Source organism: Azolla caroliniana, unplaced genomic scaffold (assembly GCF_043228905.1).
Source record: "Azolla caroliniana isolate FFs.n. ecotype wild unplaced genomic scaffold, voAzoCaro1.0.p SCAF_655, whole genome shotgun sequence".
Classification (NCBI taxonomy): domain Eukaryota; kingdom Viridiplantae; phylum Streptophyta; class Polypodiopsida; order Salviniales; family Salviniaceae; genus Azolla; species Azolla caroliniana.
The window spans coordinates 4,083-11,194 of record NW_028231090.1 but is presented as its reverse complement, the minus strand read 5'-3'; the positions used below and the strand labels follow the sequence as shown (position 1 = coordinate 11,194).

The window sequence follows — 7,112 nt, the reverse complement described above, 5'->3', positions numbered from 1 at the left end:
TACATGTATGGAGATGTACAAAATTAAACATGAGTAGACTCACATACTCATATGCATATGCATGCAATCCTTTCTATGCATGCATCTGCATGTATATACATATACAATCACAATATATATATGTACCATACACACACAAACATTCATGCACATACACATCTATAACCACCTACACAAGTACATATCACATTATTTAACCATACTCAAATTTGGATATACCCATCATGTCACACCAATAGGTTGACATTCTTGAAAGGGAAGGAAATCAAAGTATCTTATTAGCGCCAACATCTACCCTTTCTGACTACCATGACAACCTTTCTCACTTTAGATTAGAGCTAATTTTAATTTATCTCTCCCAATTTCATTGATATTGAATGATGATGCAAACAAGAATTTTGAGTTTCCCAATACTTGCCAATTTAAACAAGGCCTTGCATTTAAATAAAGAAATATTCATGGCAATAATTACATATTAAAACCGTAGTATATAGAATTGTGACAATTAATGAAACCATGTCATGTTCATAATTTTGCCCATGCCATTTGTATTGCATTGCCAATGTTTGAAGAAATTTTTAGTGATAAACCGTTATTTTATCCCTGAAAACTTCCATTCAAAATTGTTCATTAGGCATGCCTCGTCATTGTTTGAACTAATTGCTCATTTAAATATTCATCATTATCCTTGAATGTCAAGACAATTGATATCGTTTTTAACAAGCTTTGTTTGTTGGTGTGCACCTTATTATCAAAACATGTCAATCCAACTCAATTATAACATCATACCTTATTACTAGCACATTAACTGATTATTCATTTGATTAAATTATTTGATGAATTATATTTGCCAACATTTAATGTTGTCAAGTTACATTGGTAGTAACGAGTTGTTAAAACCCATTTTTATTGAAATTGCTTGCACTTAAATTTGTTCATTCTTGATGGTTTTGGCTTTTATCAAACTTTGCATCTAAATTTGTTTGTTCTTGATGGTTTGGTTTTGCATCTACTAATAGCATTTATAAGACTTTAAAAATATGTTCATACCTCAAGATTTGGGGGGTTTCAACTTGGATGCCAACCGCCTCTATTATAATAATGCATCATACTAAAAACCCTAGAAAAAACAAGATACTAAGAAGATCTCGAATAATGCATCATATTAAAAACCCTAGAAAAAACAAGATACTAAGAAGTACTCGAATCATGAATCATACTAAAAACCCTAGAAAAACAAGATACCAACATGGTTTGTAGAGTCAACTGGATAGTGGAGCGTATGTCGGATCAAATAAGATCTCTTTGGTCATGACTCATTACTAATAGATGGCAATGAGACTAGACTAGAAACCAATGAGTCCACACTTAATCTAGCCATAGTTACAAGAACCCCATCCATCCTACTAGAGAACCGGCCCCCCCAAAAAAATGATTTTAACTTAAATAGGAAGGACAATATTCCAATTTATACATATGTACATATATGATATATGTATAGAAGAGTCTTGAATTTGTTTTGACTCAAGTACAAAAAGAAAACCTTATTGTTTGTTATTAACTCCTGCCGCTGTCTCTCTGTTACAAAAAACAAGAGCCAGAGAGAATGAATATCTATCTACTCTAGGGTTTTGTTAACCAGAAAAAAAGAAAGAAAGAAAACCCTAGAAACAGAAAGGATCACAGAGAAGCACAGTAACAGAAAGGAACCCTAGAATTACTGCTTTTCTCAACAGGATGAAGCGACACCATACCTGGCACATATACATACATATGTATATAATTCTCCTCCCTAGAGTCCTACCACCAGTTCATCCTTCCGATATCCCTGCCCATTGTTTGAGAGATCAGAGATACACAACCAGCAGAGACAACCAAAGACCACAAGAGAATGGCGAGGACTGTCGGCAATATATAGCTCAGAATAACAGCATAGACCACAACGATCGCAAAGATACTGGAATTATCGAGGCGCATCTTGTCTCTGTTATATGAAGCTTCTGTCTTAGCGGGAGGGATTTATCTCTGTGTCTGTATCCCTGACCTGGCGCACAGAGAGAGAGAGAGAGAGAGAGTAATGAATGCTCTGTTCCCTCCCAAGCTTTTAGATCCATGGTCCCATGGAGACCAGAAAGAGTGAATGGAGGAAGGAGTCAAGGGTCTTCTGGGTCAATCATGACTCATGAATGGACCAAAGACTAGGTCATGACTCATGAATGGACAAAGACTAGGTCAAATCCCTCCTAGTATGTATGTACACATTGGTAATACGCACTCGAGTTCACGTTCATATTCGTAGATCTTTGGCCATTGTCGGGGGTGGGCTGCGACTTCTCTTCATGATTGAGCTTGATTTCACGTTCAATATTCGTAGATCTTGTCAAATATATGTATCTATATACATATATATAGAGAGAGTCCTAGCCCACCCCCGATAATGCCAAAAGTGGACCACCATTGCGTAATAGGTGTAAAAGTTGAATTGTGATGTGACAAGATTACTATGATGAGCATGTATACCTTGCTCTATTATGTGGCCCACAAGACTCAAAGTGAAAATCGATTTTCTTATAGTATGTTATGTGTAGACTTAAAGAGTCGCAAGTGGATTGCTTATGAGGAGTGTTAAAAACATATATATATAGTTGTTGGTCTGATATATGACCCACGAGACATGAGAAAAGAAAAGCATGCTCATGTTGTAGAGATGAGTATGTGCAAAACCTCATAAGAAAATATACGAGTAGCCCATGAGCCCAAAAGTGACATATTTTCATGAGCACGAAGTCGAGAAAAGTGGATTATTATGATCCATACATGACTACATGGTACACCCTTACTCCCATCCATATGTTGAGGAGAGAGTAGATTATAATGATTCATCCATAACCACATGCTCGCTTCCATCCATATAATGGTACCCAAAATTTCCATTCTCCATCGTCACTTCATCTCTTATTGTAATTTAAAAGTAATTAGCAATATATAGTTTTCTTTCCATTTCACTATCTTACCGTAGTATGGTCGACCAACTATTATAATCTCAAATTTCCACAAAACCAAACTTCTCTATTCTAGGGTTGTATTTATTTAATATCATGTGAGCTTCTCAAATGCATGAATCCAATGCTAGGTTCAAGCTACATGCAAATAACCACATAATTTTGAGGGTTAACATGCATGTAGTGGGAGTATTGTGATGATCATCATTATGTTGTTACACTAGGTCAATCAAATGTATATTGGTTGGGTCCTTCTTGATCTAATCAATTATATTCAAAGATATGTGTGTCCAAGTAGTAAGGAGATTGTACAATGAATTTAAACTGTCAAATCAATTCTAAGTGGTTGGTGTTAAGGTATACAACAAATTGGAGGGAATGAGATTCTCGAACCATTGGAAGTTCTATATCAAAGACTATGCATGTTGAGCATGTGCCTCTTCTAGACAAAACAGAGGCAAGGGTATAAGGACACTAATAGAATTAGTCATGGGTGAGCACACAAAGTTGACAGGTAGTAACAAAGGGAGGTCTGTCTCTAGGGGGCATGGGGGAATGTTTTATGACCTACTAAAGAAGTGGTATCAAAGTCAAATGGAAGGTTAGTGTTGGAATCACGAACTTTAAGAAATTATCGCTCATTTCTATTACTCTGATTTGAGGGACCGATACGTTGTGGTTTGCCAAGGGTTAGTTGTCATGGTTGTACAATGATGTGGTTGCCAAGGGTTTGCCGTGTTGGCTAGCAGAATTGGTCGTAATCTTTCAAGCTTGATTACCAATCTGGGGAAATGAATTCTCATGTGGAGGAGAGTGAAATGCCCCTGTTGAGATATCAAGCTCAACTTAGTTTAGTCGTTTAGTCAACACGCGTAACTTAGTATTTACCTAGATAGAATCTAGTTAGTGTGTTGACCTTAAAGCCTTAAATAAGATTTTGTACTTGAGTGGGATACATTGTAGATCCTCCACTCCCATGTTCTTTTAATATAGGACTTACACGATTGTACCTATATTCTACTCACACATGTGCACCTTTGCACATGAGATGTATATATATATATATATTATACCTCATTGTGGGTATTTTTGTATTTTGATGATGAGGTATAATAGTGTTAACTTCCTCTCTCTCTTCCTCTCACACACATACACACACATATCACTTAATCTTCCACTTAACTTAATCATATAATTAGGTACTAATTAACCCTTGCTTAATTACCTAATTCTTAACAACCCCTAACACATTGACGATCACCAATTGACAATTATCGAGACAAGACCTACACAGATGTCAACAAGGACACACATTGGATTGGAGTTCATGCGACACACAATTGTAGGTTACATAGCGGAACACTATAATTAGTACTTGATGCAACACACTTATAAGAAGAGGAAGGGAGAACAACATAAATTTAGAGAAACCAAAGAAGATTAATGAGTGCATAACTTGTAGGAGCAACGTGCCACTAATAACAGTGGATTATGAAGGGTTATCTCACGGTTTGCGCTCTTTGTGTCTCGCTCCATTCTTCTTTGCACAAAATCTATTCACACTTCTTAGCTTGTGACAACCTAAACAATACAACTTATTTAGAGGTGGGGAGATGTGTTTTTCCCTTGTTGAAAGTCACGCTTTGCTTTAAAGTCATTTCTAGGGTTATATCCATTTGCTTTAAAATCATTTGAATGGTTATATCCCCTTTTCCCAAGAATCTAATCTACAACTATCATGCTATACTATGGTGTTGACGAAGTCATTTTTAAATTTCTAAAATTAAACCTAAACTTATTTATTAATTTCCGTGATTGTTAATTAATTCTATTATAATCCCCTCTTTCATGCATCTCTTAGTCCAAAGCCCTAAATTTTACACTAAACCACACATAGATCCACCACATTATTGTGGAACAATGCTCTCATTAGATATGTGTGCTTGTTATGAATCACAACATCATATGCTGACCTCTATACCGTAATGCTTTGCTTAAGTTTACGTTGAATATGGAAAATAGAGGATGCTTCGTCATTGTAAATGTGGTGATATATTGGATGCATGTAAAGTTGTCAAGGATTAGATGACCCAAAGGTGGTATCTGGATATGTTGAATATGAACATGATGAGGAAGATTGATTTGCTTTGAGCATATGCAAATTCATGGTATGTTTCAACTATTGAGGAAGTGCTCAATCAAGTCTATCAAACAAAGGATTCATGGCTATCCATTGTCTTACACAAAACAGGTTGGGGAAGGATAATCACCGACTTTCCATCATTTTGTGTTTTATAGCTGATATGCTTTTTAAAACTAATGGAAGGATATGTTTTCTATAATAAAAAAACTTATTCTCTATAGCGAAAACACACCCAACATGCCATGTGCTCTAGATAAAGTGCATGTCTTCACATTAAACCCTTCTTCTAGAAAGATTGCTTACTTTCCTATCATTTCCATGCTCTAACAAGTGCACATATTTACAACACATCATTGATGTTTGTATGGTAAAGATAATGTATCTACCACTCATTTACATGCTCTAGCAAACAATGTGTTTACTTCACTACATACACTCGTGCTCTAACCAATATCACAATGTTTCAAGGACACCTACATTGCCAAATTGTTTTCACCACCTAATTTTTGAAGTCTCATTCCTTAAAATTTTCCTCATTAGATCTACCTCATCATTGATTGATCACTATCCACAATAGCATATTTGTTTATTCTTGAAAGTTGATAGTTTAGTTTCAAAGGTGTTTTTTGAACTGAAATTAGTTCTCTCTTTATGGTTTTGACTATAGATGATGGGGCTTCTATCATACGTTCATTGTTGACTGTGTTGTTTCAATTGCAAGTGTTTTTTGCACTTAAATTTGTTCATTAATCATGATTTATTGTTGGTTTCAACTGGGATCCACCATTATTATATTAATGCATATCATATTCAAAGTCCTTAAACAAAAAAATACTAAGAAGCCTCCAAATCTTGCTAACATTATTGTAAAGGCAAATAAAAAATTGGAACTGATCATGCCGTATGATATGATCAAATGAGTTCCTCTCATCATGCCATAGTTATTGAGAACATCACCCTACTAGAGAACCAACGTCAATTAAGGATTAGTTAAGGATAATCAAACTTATATATACAGAAAAATATATACAAGTCTAGAGATAAATTGATTAGCGTGGTTATTTATGCTCAGCAAGAAGTAAAAACCTTACTGTTAACTCATGCACTTCCTTCAACCCGCATGGTTTGGCTAATTGAGGTTCAGACACCAACTAGAGAGCATATCGCAATCAACACCTAGCCACCATTTTTCACAAGGAAAAAGAATTAAAAGGTTGATGATTCAGATATAGTTCTATGTTTGAAAAACATTATGCTACGTTTTATGTGTTGAAGCATATTTTGTATGTGGCAGATAAGAGTTTGGATAGCTATTGTCTTTTATATCACCGTGAAACCCTAGGTGTATGTCAAGATATGCTGTACTACACAGTAAAACAATATTATAAATACCACCTATATGGAAAAAACAATATGGCCTTGGGCATATAAGTGACAAAAAGAGAACGTACAACTGACATGGTTGTCTCCGGATGCCATTACCTCAAAATACCCAAGTTTAGCCGTCCATTTCTATCAACATTTCTACCAATGTTTGGGTGGGAAGCTCCTCCCACAAATGTTACCTAATCAAATAATAGAACACAGTATAAGTAACTAACATCATTATGGCAATGGTTAAAATTTAAAATACAACTAGCAAAAAATCAATTGTCCCATCAAACTCAAAGAAGAAGCATCTCCTTATAGGAACTGATCTACAAACTCTTTGAGCTCGAGGTCCAAGCCCTCTGGTTTTACATTGATGAGATCTTGGGAATCGCTTCATTTGCCATTCCAAGTTTCCCATTGCGTTGACACCTATCCTATTTGTTGAGAAGAACAGATCCCTATCACCAAGTGTCAATGATCAGGGACTCAATTGAACAATCATCTGAAACCAATACCCACAACACTTGATCCACACACACGTTTCTCAATCTTCTTTGATTGGTGATGATTTTTTCCAACAACATCAATTTTCGTGG

At 35.5% G+C, this 7,112-nt stretch overlaps 1 long non-coding RNA gene across 4 annotated transcripts; it reads right to left on the bottom strand.

Annotated features, from left to right (window-relative positions):
* Nucleotides 1–6,064: 6,064 nt before the first annotated feature.
* LOC147847793 (uncharacterized) lies at nucleotides 6,065–6,732 on the bottom strand. Of its 4 annotated transcripts, none has more exons than XR_015532253.1 (3): nucleotides 6,597–6,732; nucleotides 6,237–6,321; nucleotides 6,065–6,106 (listed from the first exon to the last, which is right to left on the bottom strand). It is a non-coding gene; the product is annotated as an uncharacterized LOC147847793 (long non-coding RNA). The 4 variants fall into 4 exon arrangements; XR_015532254.1 differs by having other exon boundaries at nucleotides 6,070–6,103; XR_015532255.1 differs by having other exon boundaries at nucleotides 6,071–6,106; nucleotides 6,232–6,321.
* Between the last annotated feature and the right edge of the window lie 380 nt (nucleotides 6,733–7,112).